Consider the following 12,255-nt stretch of genomic DNA (forward strand, 5'->3'; position numbering starts at 1 on the left):
TGATTTGCTGCAGTCCCGCGGCGCTGTAGGCATCCAAAAGATCCAGAGCGCAGACATGGAATGTTGACTGATTCGGGTCGGGATAAAGAAATCCGTCCCGAGAGGGGCGCCAAAACAGACTAGGTAAATTAAAGTCCCCGATAACAATTATTTCGTCGCACGGTTTGGCTCTGGAGACTATCGTTAACATCGACTGGATATGCAAATCGATCAATTGCTTGTCGCGTGTTCGATCCGGTGGAAAATAAACGGCACAAATGAATAGTTTCCGCCCAGATAGTTGGACGGACACCCATACCTGCTCAAGAATATTCCACGAGTTCTCATGGATCACGTTGGCTTTTAAGCGACGATGGACAGCAATAAGCACACCTCCGCCGGTCCTTTTTGGGCTGTTAATGGGACCACGGTCGCAGCGGAAGCCTTCATACTCCGAGCCAAATAAATGCGATGATTGGGTGCGATCATCCAGCCAAGTTTCCGTGAGGGCAATCAGCTCGTAGCAGCCCTCTGAAAAAGCTAGTAGATAGTCCTCGATGTTGGAATTCATACCGCATGCATTCTGGTAGTAAAGTTGGATCGAAGAGTTTGCTCTGCATGCATCAGGTGTTCTGGATTCGGTGAGCGACGGTTTTGTCAATGCGTCAGGTATACTAAAACACGAATCTGAATCTGAGTATTCATCGTCAGGAGCATGAAACGGAAGATACCTAACTCGTGCGAGAGTCGGTTGACTCTCGCATGACAATATCACAGCCATTTGAGTGGGCCAATTTGCTATTGGCGAAATCTATCTTTAAATCTATATTATGAATTTACTCGAATTAAATGAACCAATTTGAATTCGCAAACCGCCAAATGAGAGATCTTACATTTCTGTATGTTACTGTTGTATTTGATTGTTGTCGGTTAGCTGGTTCTGGGGAGATTGCCGGAGCAAGTTCCGGTGAACATTATGTATAAACAATGAAAGAAGTTGATACTCGGCAAGCCTATCATGTGGCACTTAAAATCATATTATGAACTAGTTTAATCGAAGGCAGGATCACATTGACCACACTGGAGCATATTCCAAATACCACCGGGAAAACGGCTAGTTTTGTGACTTGATTCAGTATATTTGACACCTTTAATAACCCTTAGAATCATTCATAAATCACAGAAGTGCTTTAGTGCATGGTTCTAAGTCCACTAATTAATTTATTTAGCAGTGAGACATCGGTAATAGATGAAAAAAATGTGTCAGTAATATTCAACTAGCCTCAAACCATGTCGGACTTACCCCACTCACTGGGTGACGGTGTTACCCCGACAGCACACATTTTTTTAAAAAGAGTATTTCTACATATTCATCGCTTCAATTTACCTCAGATCGAATTCCTGTGATTGCTAACAAAACAGGCAATGAATTGTAGAGCAACGAAAAATTATTTTAGTCTTTTCAAATGAATAAAAGCTTAAGTTCCCCTCACGAAAAATTACATCCGTTTACGCATTAGCTGCAGTAGCGTATGTTTTGTCTATTATTTTGACGTTTGACGTTTCACGGTGGCTTCGATGTATCTTGAAATGTCTAAAATATCAAATACCAACTCTCCACATATTCCAAAACACAGTTAATTAGCGTTTTCTAGTTAAATCCTATGGGTGACGGTCTTACCCTCAGTGCCGGGCTTACCCCCAGGACCCCTACATGATGAAAAAAATTAAGTTAGGTACTGATGTGGAGAGAGCATCCACGTTCCCAGCTGCAAACAGCGTAATACTCACATCCATGACATGCATAATACATCTTCAAATACACTTAACTCTAAACAGTGGTTAAAAATCTTAAACTAGAAACTAGATTTATGATCTTAAAACTAAGGAAAAATCAAACCTCTTCATTATGGCCAAATGGACATTTAATTAATTATACATTTTATCAATTTCAAGCTCACGGCACGGACGCATAGCAATATTATTAATATCGATTTCGAGGTTCCTCGAATTTGGAACCTTTGCTTCTTTTGCTAGTTATTTAATTTAGTTGCCACTTCAAGTTGTTTCGATAAATAATTGTGAAAAAGTACGCAGGCTACACAGACAGATCATATAATTGACATAACAACCGATAGGAGTTTCCGGATACAACTGAGACTAGACCAGATATTTATCTACTGTGACCGTAGATACTTTAAAATTTGCTTATTTCTTCCCAGATAGTTGTATGAGTTACATTCTAAAAGGGCGTATGCCTTTTGGCATAGGTTTTATTCGAAGCATTGTAGCCCAGAAACCGTTGGTTGTATAGAAAAACTGTCTGAGAATGAGTTGTAGCGAATCGAAAATGCATCATAAAAAAAATATCCACTGTACAAAAAAAAATTTTTTGACCAAAACACATTAAATTTCAATTTAAAAAAAAGAGTTGAATTTTTTTTTATTATTTTTTTAAAGAAACTTGACGTTAGTACGCAACTTTTAAAAAAAAGTCCCGGATGGAGAAATGAAAAATATATTTTACCATGAGAAGTCGCAAAAAACGCCACTCTGCATCGACGTTATATTTTGTTTTGAACTTGCAAAGTTTTTTTCTATTTTTATATTGTGAGGCAGCTCCATCGGACATAAATATCGCTTTTTTCAGCTGTATTGTTGTTTTCAAAAAACTCATTAATTTGGCAATGAACACCTGAACCGCAACAGTATCATGATGGAGTACTTCCGATATTATGATGAAGCTGATATTCTTAAGTGTTCCAGATTCTGAATAGTAAACAACGAAGGATGAATGGTGGCTTGACTATTATTCCAAAAACTACACGAATCACAAATTGATAAAGACGTATTAAAATGAGCTTGACTGTTCAATATTTTTAATTTTGCAATAACGTTTTCGTTTAATTTGCGTAAGCTTGATGAGCACCGATGATCAGGAAAGGGTTTACAGCACTTGTGCTAGGTGTATTCCATTTTCACTTTATTCATCTTCACAAAATGCAAACTGTTACTAACACATCTGGAGTAGTGCAATCGTATTTATATACGAAAACAGATATTATAGGTAACCCAGTAGTTATTGGTTGCGTACTTTACAAACAGTTATTATTAGTAAACAAGTAGGTAGTGTTGCACGACAATCATATTTGTTTATAAAACATCCGGCAAGGGGGAACGTGTAGGTAGGCTAAGGTTTAGCGCTTGAGTTATTTATCCAAAGAATGAATTGTATATTTTTGATCAAGCATTCCAATAAACGTATGGTTTTTGCTGGAGAACCACGGACAAATTAAGAAAAACGTGTATTTTCCGAAATATTAATAATTTTTCGAGCTTAAATTCAAAATAACTCGAAAACCGATGCCTTTAGAATGTTTACTATCAAGAGCTTTTTGCTTCAAAATGACTCTCTGCATCTTTTGAAATCAACAGAATACAGATGTTTTGAAAAATGTTTAAATTAGAATTTTTATAAAAAAATAATCTACCATAAAAAAATTATTTTTCATTTCTTCATCCAGGACTTTTTTTAAAAGTTGCGTATTAACGTCAAGTTTCTTTGAAAAAATAATAAAAAAAAATCAACTCTTTTTTTTTTTAATTGAATTTTAATGTTTATTTTAAATTTTTTTTGGTCGAAAAAATTTTTTTTGTACAGTGGATATTTTTTTTATGATGTATTTTCGATTCGCTACAACTCATTCTCAGACAGTTTTTCTATACAACCAACGGTTTCTGGGCTACAATGCTTCGAATAAAACCTATGCCAAGAGGCATACGCCCTTTTAGAATGTAACTTATGGGTGTAAAAAATCTCTCCATCTGTGAAAAATGCTCAGTTTGCTAAGTCTAATACGTGTGCAAAGTTTCATTCAAATCAAAAATGGTCGATATTCGACCATTTTGGTCATTTGGCGCGATCTTGCTCTATTATGTTTTATCATCAATTTCAACTGGCACTGATAAAAACGATTGTCAATCTAGTTGCACAGCGCATAACAACACATTTGCGCATGCGCTGTTAAGCAGTTGTCATAGCAACAGATTTGCGCATTGTCGTAGATTAGTACTCGAGATATATTTTTGCCACTTCATTCTATCAAGTTGGCTTGCTTTCATGCAGTTATTTCTTCATATAGTATCAGTACTTGTTTTATAGCAGCCTTCAATTTTGGCGCTTTTCTGGTGATGGAGATGTCAAGGAATAGGTAATGTCAAAACCATGACAATAGCATGCGTCCATTTTGTCTCGTGAGCGCATTATAATCATCAATGCCTCTGAATAGAGTTGTCAAAATGGTGGTAAGATAATTATGAGCATTCGTGAGAGCGTCCGTTACTATTGCGCGTAGTTGAATAAGAATGTGAATAGCAAAAATGTCCGTCTCTGCCTAGATACGCTTGACAACAGTTAAAAAAAAACAAAAAAATCCAATCGTTGTAGATATTAGCTCCGAAATCTCTCTGCAAATTTTAACTCACTGAAATAAGTTGTTACTGGTTCTCTTCAATTATATAAGTACAGGGTGTCACCGTGGAAGTCATTCACTTTGTATATACTAGAAAATAAAAGCAAATGAATATTTCTTCTCTAATGCTTTTTCATTTGCATGGTATTAGTTACAGTTAAATCAGTTCAATTCAAATCTTTCATCTTTGCATTTGATTACGGCCGGCAAACGTAAATTCCACAAGCCGCACGCACGACTCCGATCGATTTCATCAAAAATTTTCACCAAACGGGTTTTAAAAGTGTCCGAAGTTATATGTTCATATGCTCGCAGCAGGCTAATGAAAAGCAGAGTTCGTTAAAGTTGCAGCGGGGTCGCCGACGTCGGAAGGTTCCTGGTAGCAATGAAGTGCTGATGCCGATAACCGAAAATTAGACTAAGAAAGAAGTTAGACCTAGAAATCGAATCTTAACGACACAGACCGTGAGTTTTTTTCCAATGTCAGTGGTTATTAATAAAATTCTTTGTACATTTAATATAATATACTTAACATTAGACATAACCTAATTATTTATTAACATATTTAGAAACCTTAAAAAATTAATTGTTTTTTTTTTTTAATTTCCAATCTTTTTTGCAAATTTGTCGTAAATTATTCTCGGATTTTTTTTGCTGATAACACTCGAATATTTTTATTTGACGCGTGTTTTGGATTTGTTGAAGATGATTCGATGGATATTTTGATAAACAATATTTTGAAGCGAAAATTTCGCTCATGTTACTTAATTTGATGTTTTTTCGGTTCTGATTTCAATTCAGAAGTTATTTAAAATTCAACTCGAAATCCATGTATCTAGATATTTTAAAACAAATCTTAATCTATGTTAAGATATCATCACCTTGATGATGCATATTGTTGGTTGAAATAATTAGATTCTAAACAAATAAAATATATTAACTTTTTCTGTCGCACAGCTCTCTGCACCGAGTATCTAGAGAATGACATGGATTTAATAAAAGAACCTATAATTTTATCTAGTATAAAACAAATCTCGCCACTTCATAGCAGGTGACATTTTTTTTTTGTTTTTAACAGTTTCACAATATTTTCTGCATAACTAACAACTATGTCAATTAGCTTCCGGTGTTCTCAATCAGCATTATTTTAAAATGACTCATTAACAATCCAAAGAAAAAAAATCACAGGAAGGTTGTATGCAAAGCCACGACCGCAAAGTTGAAGTAGAATACTTTTACAAGAAAGATAACTCGGCTGCTTGCGTGTCAGTCATTTTTTCTATTAAATAAACGTTGACCGTTTATTGGCAGTGCTGTAATTTCTTTTTGTTTGATATTTTGAATGAAGTTCATTTAATATTTTTGAATTTTGTGCAAATGAGAAGTTGAAGTGCTGCCGAATTGTAATATGCACATTTAATACGACATCATTAAACGGGAACGGAACAAAGGCTACGGTTATGCAGAACGCGAATGGCGGCGCGATGCGATTCGCCTTACCGTGGTGAAATGTACAGCTCTTTTTAAGGCGAAGTAGAGCTATACATTTCAACACATTTCGTCTTGCCGAATTGCATCGCACCGTTATTTGCGTTCTGCATAACCGTAGCCAAACACTAAGCGACGCACGTAACACGTAATAATTGTCAGAGTATGCATGTAGATGAAGATAAATAATTTTGGATTATAGCGCAAAACGTATTTTCTCGTTAACTCTTCAAATATTCATTTTTGTTCTTCAAATTTCTGTTGTTCAATTTAATATCCGATGAAATGTCTGTTTATTATCTGATGAAGTTCTTATATAGGCAAAATGATGCATTCCCAATTTACTAGGTCCATAACTCAGCCGACCGTGCTTGGGAAAGCGCGGTATAACGACCAATTAGAGGTCGAATTTTGTGTTTTGACATGGCTTAAGGATTTCCAATAGTACAATAGTTCGAATAATAAAATTGCAATTTCATGCATCTGGTAGGAATCTTAGAAGATTTTCTAATCGATTGCTGCAAAAACGAAGGAAATCCATCGAAAACTAACCGATTTATTAGCATTTGAAATTGGACATATTTCTCACTTTTTTCAGTTTTAGATTTTCATTTCACATCCCTATGTGGCCGAACTTCCTGAGAGAAGTATTCTACTTCAGAAACGTTGTCGCACTGAAATCAGGTGATATCTAGTGCTTTGCATTCTTAAGAGATTGTTTTCTTCAAGAGTTGTTAAAATGAATACAAAATGCAAGACTGTAGGTTCAATCAAACTCTAACAAGAACTTTTAATGGTTTGAGCAGTATAGAGTCAACTGTTCCGATACAGTTGGCCACCATGCCCATAGAATCCAATAGGAATCATTATTCAGTAGGTACATTGTTCAAATTAATTTGTGTTATTTTGTTTCTTGCGAACTAAACCCAACATACAGAACTGTGGCATTAATGCTGTAATAAAAATAAATTAAATTATTTTATCGCATCGACACCATTATTTAACGACCGTTCAAATGTCACGTTGCTGTACGGAGCCAGCAGAGACTTATACCGCGCAGGGGCACCGGGTATCGATCTTTCACCCAGTTTTTTCGCACAGTTACCCGCCATCTTGGCACGTCGTTTGCAGCACGCAAGCAGCCTGCTCAGAGAGCCCCGAGTAGAATAACACAGTTTGCGGATTGGCCCCGTTTGTATGTTTGCTTGTGTCGACTGTTTGCGGCAGGGTTTATGGCTCTAGTTTTGCCGGAAAACAGACCAATTACCATAGCCACATTTTCTTTCATTATGAAACAACAGATTAACATTGTACAACATGTTAACTTTTTTTTTAGTAATTTAGTTATAGTAAAATGAAAAACTATATTCCGTGCTATTACCCTTGTACAGTAGCCAGAGCACAGTGACTCGAGCTGATACTCGTATATGTCAGCTATCGAGCAGGCAGCACTGAAAGCGAAGCGAAGCCAAAGCAGAGCGCCGGCCAGCACAAACACAGTGGCAGCTGCCAGTGCGGGACGAGCGAACCCCGATTATTTCTGTAGTACAGTTTTGACGTCTATCCGCATACACTTTTGTACTTTGCAAATTTCGTGATTCAGTTTTTTTCTGAAGCATTTTTGTGGAATTATCACCATTTTTGATGGAAAGTTTAGAATGCACACTTTTGGAAGGTGGTTCTTGTTAGATTTTAGTGGTGAATAGCTCGAAAATCGGCGGTGAAGTGTGAAATATGGTGTGAATTCGTCGGTGTTCCTGTTCATCGATTTTCTTGCTATGAATAAATTTCCTATAGGTATAATGGTGAAGCGTCCTCATTTATCTAGAACTGAGGCAAAAGTACACTAATTCAGTGTTTGTAGGAGGCTTTATTCCAAAACTTAAATTTGTCACTATTAGTTAATGGATTGAATTAATAGCAATAACAAATTTCAGCACATTTAAACAGTTTTCCAATGTTAGTGCCATATCTTCGATCTCCCCTTGCTGTCGCGGTCTGCGTGTATTTGTCTGTGATGTCGTCGTTCGAAGGCAGCTGCAGTAGTCACATTCGGTGTACTGCTCGGGTAAAGTCAAACTTGAAATATGTGGTGCAAGGTGCAAGGAACTTTATTTTAAAGTGTAAAATCTTGTGCTAGAACAGCGACCTCTCGCTCGCGTACGTAAAGTTATCGCGGTTGTTTGGTTAAGCAGGCGTTTGGGCTATCGCGAAAGTTTGTCCGGCCACGGAGCCTGCTTGATGGTGAAAAAGGCTGCCATTTTCAACGCCATTCCAATATGGTCGCAAGCATTTATCATTCAGGTGCCGCAGAGAACCGGAATTCATTCGTTGCGGCTGAAACGTGATTGAATCAAACCGCGCTAGTGTATCCCGGATGCCGGTTAAGGCAAACCTCTAACGACAGCACTCGCGGCAGCCAAGTGTGTTTATAGAAGAACGAAAATTGTAGACCTTTTTTTTACTCTTCGCGGTTTGTGGAATGCGTTTGAAATCAGCACACTTGTGAATGAATTGCTTATGCGTAGTGAATAAATTAGTAACTTTGAAGTAAACATTTGGCTAAAATCTCTGATTTGTACCCAACCGTGAAGACACAGCTTTTAGAAGTAGTGAATTATCGTATTTAACTTTGTTCGTCGCACTGTTAAGTGATTAAATCACCATTTGTCGAACGTCCAAGGGGTTATATATCAAGAAAAGCTTAATTCTTGTTACTTTTTCCTCAGTTATGATAAATTGAACAATTCACCATCAGGAAATTCTTAAGCAGTTGAAGTGCTACAAATGACGATAGTCAAACAATAATACCGCAGCAACTAAAGTGCTACTTAGCAAGTCAAAAACAGTGTCCAAGAAACCACAAACTAAAAGAAAAACACAAACTGACAGCTTCCGATAATATTGCATCCGTTTCACTCACTTCGTGCTAGTGCCAGATATGCTGCAGCTAGGCAGACGTGCGTGACTGTGACAAACCTATGACAAGTGAAGCGCTCCCGTGGACGGTTAGTTGTCAAACCGAAAAAAAAGTAAATAAGAAACAGTGAAGCAAACTAGCGAAAGACTGTGATCGGCAGGTGACATATGAGATGGACTGATGGAAATCTAATAAGACAATGAACTCTCATCGAGTCTGAAACTGTGCTAAAAAGGTACATTGATAAGAGATTCTTTTTTTAGCGGCATTCGAAACGGAACACAATCTGCTTCATTCTAATAATAAAATGCTAAACACCCATAAAAACGTAACAATCTCGCAAGAAAGAGGGTCATAAATCGTTATCATCGCTGAGACTCTCTCAGCAAAAACATGCCGGCGCAGGAAACATTAAAACCAACTTTTAAGGGATGATTTTGTTATATTGGTGTTTTTATTGCCACGCAGTTGAAACTTTCCGCTCGGTATGGAATCGATACGGAGGTGGTCATGAGCCCCCAGTGCCAGCCAGGCGGACATGTTCCCGAATGCCGTACTGCTTCGGTGCTAGCATTAATATTTTTACCCGTTGTGTATGTGCGGCAAACATGGCAAGTGTTCGTACCATCGCCGGGCAAAGTTCTGCGAAATGCGACGACACTACAATGACATGGAACTCGGTTCGGTATTTTCGTGTGTGCGCCAGAGTACGTAACGCCAAACTGTTATACGGCGACTCGCAGTGTTGCCAGCGGGTGGCGCCATGAGTTGTGCGAAACAGTTGAACAATTTTATGGGGTTGTTGATGTTTTGTCAAACTGGTTGGAAAAATGTTTGGTTGGTTTTTCTTTGAATTACAGTCGAATCCTTCTATAATGACAATTTATATAGCGACAAATCTCTCTATAGCGACATTCTCAAGCATCCCTTTTGCTTTCTATTCATAAAAAATATTCCTTTTTTTGCGACATTTCTCTATAACGACGTTCCTTGCGATGTAGTTATAAAGCGATTCGATTGTATGCATAATATTTGATGATGATTATTTATTTGATCATGATGAATGATTGACACAATCAGTGTCAGACATAATGGACCATGAACATAAAAATAGACGTAATCGACAAGTGCGAAAATTTGCAGTTAAATGCATGTTTTCATGTGGAAGAAAAACTTCAATATAATTCATAAATATGAGCCACTCCAATTTTTCACCACTGATATACATAAGAATATCTCCCAGATCGTCTCGAGGTACGATGCTGGCCTAAAATCATGATTAATTCTTGAAAATGGCATGTGTGAGAACGGTGTTTACGATTGAAAATATTTTGGAGCCCGATCTGATTGGTGTGATGTCTTCGGCAAAGTTGTAAATAGTAATTTTGTCCTTTCAAAAAAATATACGCTGTAAAAAAATTTAAAAAATCACTGTGTATTTTTTTGATTTTTTTCATAATAACTATAAAATGCTAACTAAATATTGATGATTGCTTGAACATGGAGAAATGTATACTAAAAATATTAAAATTTTCTGGAATATATTTGTTACAGTGTTCATAGTGTCCAGTACAGTAAACAGTCGGCTGCGAAGTCTGTGTATAAATAAACAGAAGGTCAAGTTCCGAATCGCAATGTAGCACCCAAGGCTTTGCTTTTTGTTTTTATGCATAAGAATATTGAAGTTACTTATAACTTAGTTTTTTATTCTTATCTTATGTTACTTGCATTTTACAAGAAAGCGTTGTTCTAAGGAATTGTAGAGGCATAGTAAATACACATTTTTGGCAAAGACCAGACATCTCCAAGATTTCTTTTCACAAGGTCAAGCATATTTTAGTTTTGACGTGGGACTAAGTCTTTACTTTCTATTCTTGTATGCATTCTGTAAAATTGGGAATGAAACTGGCAAATGTTGCGATTTTAAACGATAATAACAGCATAACCACATGATGGATAACAATAACCAATTTGTTAGTGGAAAGATAAAATGTTGAACAATTTTGTAAACGCTAGTTATCACTCTACTTCCATTGCTAAGCGGTAAAATTGATAAAAAGTTTTAGGGAAAAATTTACGCGGACAATGAACCTATCACATGCGAGCAATCCTAGCACAGACGACATGAATAGACACCAACCACTCCTTGTGATATTCTCTATATCAATTTTCAAAAAAATTGACAATCTCCCCGTACAAAGAGGTCAATTTATGTTTGTTTCCATGAACCTAGTCTAATTTGATGTCTCGAAGGTAAACGTTTTTCGAAAAGTTTGAAACAACCGCTTTCTTGACCAATTTCTAAACCTGCTGTAGAGCGTAATAGAAACTGATGTCTTGAAAGAAAACTTGCTGGTAAAAGCTGGTAAACTCCAACAGATGTTGCTACAATACTCTCATAATTTAATGAAACTTTGTGGGTGTGTGGGCCTTATCAAACCAAACAACTTTGCATGTTTTTTCTTTCAGATAGACAATTCAGGTGCCTGAAACTCTTCTGAACAAATCAAATTGGGAACTCCTAAGGATTTTTCCTTATCCAACCCTGGAAAGGAATCCTCGCTTGAGATAAAAAATTTAAAATTCTTCAAAAGCTGGAAATATATTCAATTATAGTTGAAGATGTCATTTTGTGTTGTGCAATTTTTTTTAATCATGACTAATTCTTGAAAATGGCATGTGTAAGAACGGTATTTACGATTGAAAATATTTTGGAGTCCGATTTGATTGGTGTGATGTCTTCGACAAAGCTGTAAATAGTAATTTTGTCCTCAAAAAAAAAATACACTGTAAAAAAATATAAAAATATCACTATGTATTTTTTTGATTTTTTTTTTTCATAATAACTGTAAAATGCTAACTAAATATTGATGATTGCTTGAACATGGAGAAATGAATACTTAAAATATCAAAACTTTCTGGAATATATTTGCTACAGTGTATATTTTTTTGTTTGAAAACTTCACTTCACTCGTAGACAGATTTTCGAAATGTCTGTTATGCTTTAGAAATAAAAATTCTAGAGCTGTGTTATTTCCACCTGCAAATTGAGATAATACTCAAAAAAAAAAAAGCTTAGGTCAAATCAGTGAATATTTGGTAATTGGATTAAGTAAATTCAACAGACACTCTGAATAAACGAAAATTCGAAAATAAAAATCCATTGAAAACAAACGACGTAAAAACAATTTTTTTTTTTTGGAAAATTAGCGTTGAAAACGTGTGAGCGCCAAAATTCGCATAAAAAGCTACTTTAATGTATTCCCGTAATTTGATTTATGTCAGTACAAAGAATAAAAAAAATCATGATAAAACAATACAGATTCTTAGACTAAAATCTGGGGTTTCTAAAATTCTGTGAGAAAATCGGATTACCCTAGATGTAAGAAAAGGTTG

The 12,255-nt window shown here is 36.2% G+C and overlaps 2 protein-coding genes across 13 annotated transcripts in view; both read left to right on the top strand.

Moving 5' to 3' along the window:
• LOC129732306 (protein tincar) overlaps window positions 1–12,255 on the top strand; it is a 414,177-nt gene that overhangs the window by 133,925 nt on the left and 267,997 nt on the right. The window lies entirely within an intron of this gene.
• LOC129732307 (probable serine/threonine-protein kinase mps1) overlaps window positions 7,430–12,255 on the top strand; it is a 32,683-nt gene continuing 27,857 nt past the window's right edge. The window contains exons 1-2 of one of the 11 annotated variants that reach the window (XM_055693094.1): window positions 7,430–7,736; window positions 8,669–9,094. The gene's annotated coding sequence lies outside the window, so the exon portion shown is untranslated. Of the gene's footprint in view, window positions 7,737–8,082; window positions 8,100–8,668; window positions 9,095–12,255 lie in introns of those variants that run through there. The other 10 variants (XM_055693098.1, XM_055693099.1, XM_055693100.1 and 7 more) reach the window with 10 other exon arrangements.

Source organism: Wyeomyia smithii, chromosome 3 (assembly GCF_029784165.1).
Source record: "Wyeomyia smithii strain HCP4-BCI-WySm-NY-G18 chromosome 3, ASM2978416v1, whole genome shotgun sequence".
Classification (NCBI taxonomy): Eukaryota; Metazoa; Arthropoda; class Insecta; order Diptera; family Culicidae; genus Wyeomyia; species Wyeomyia smithii.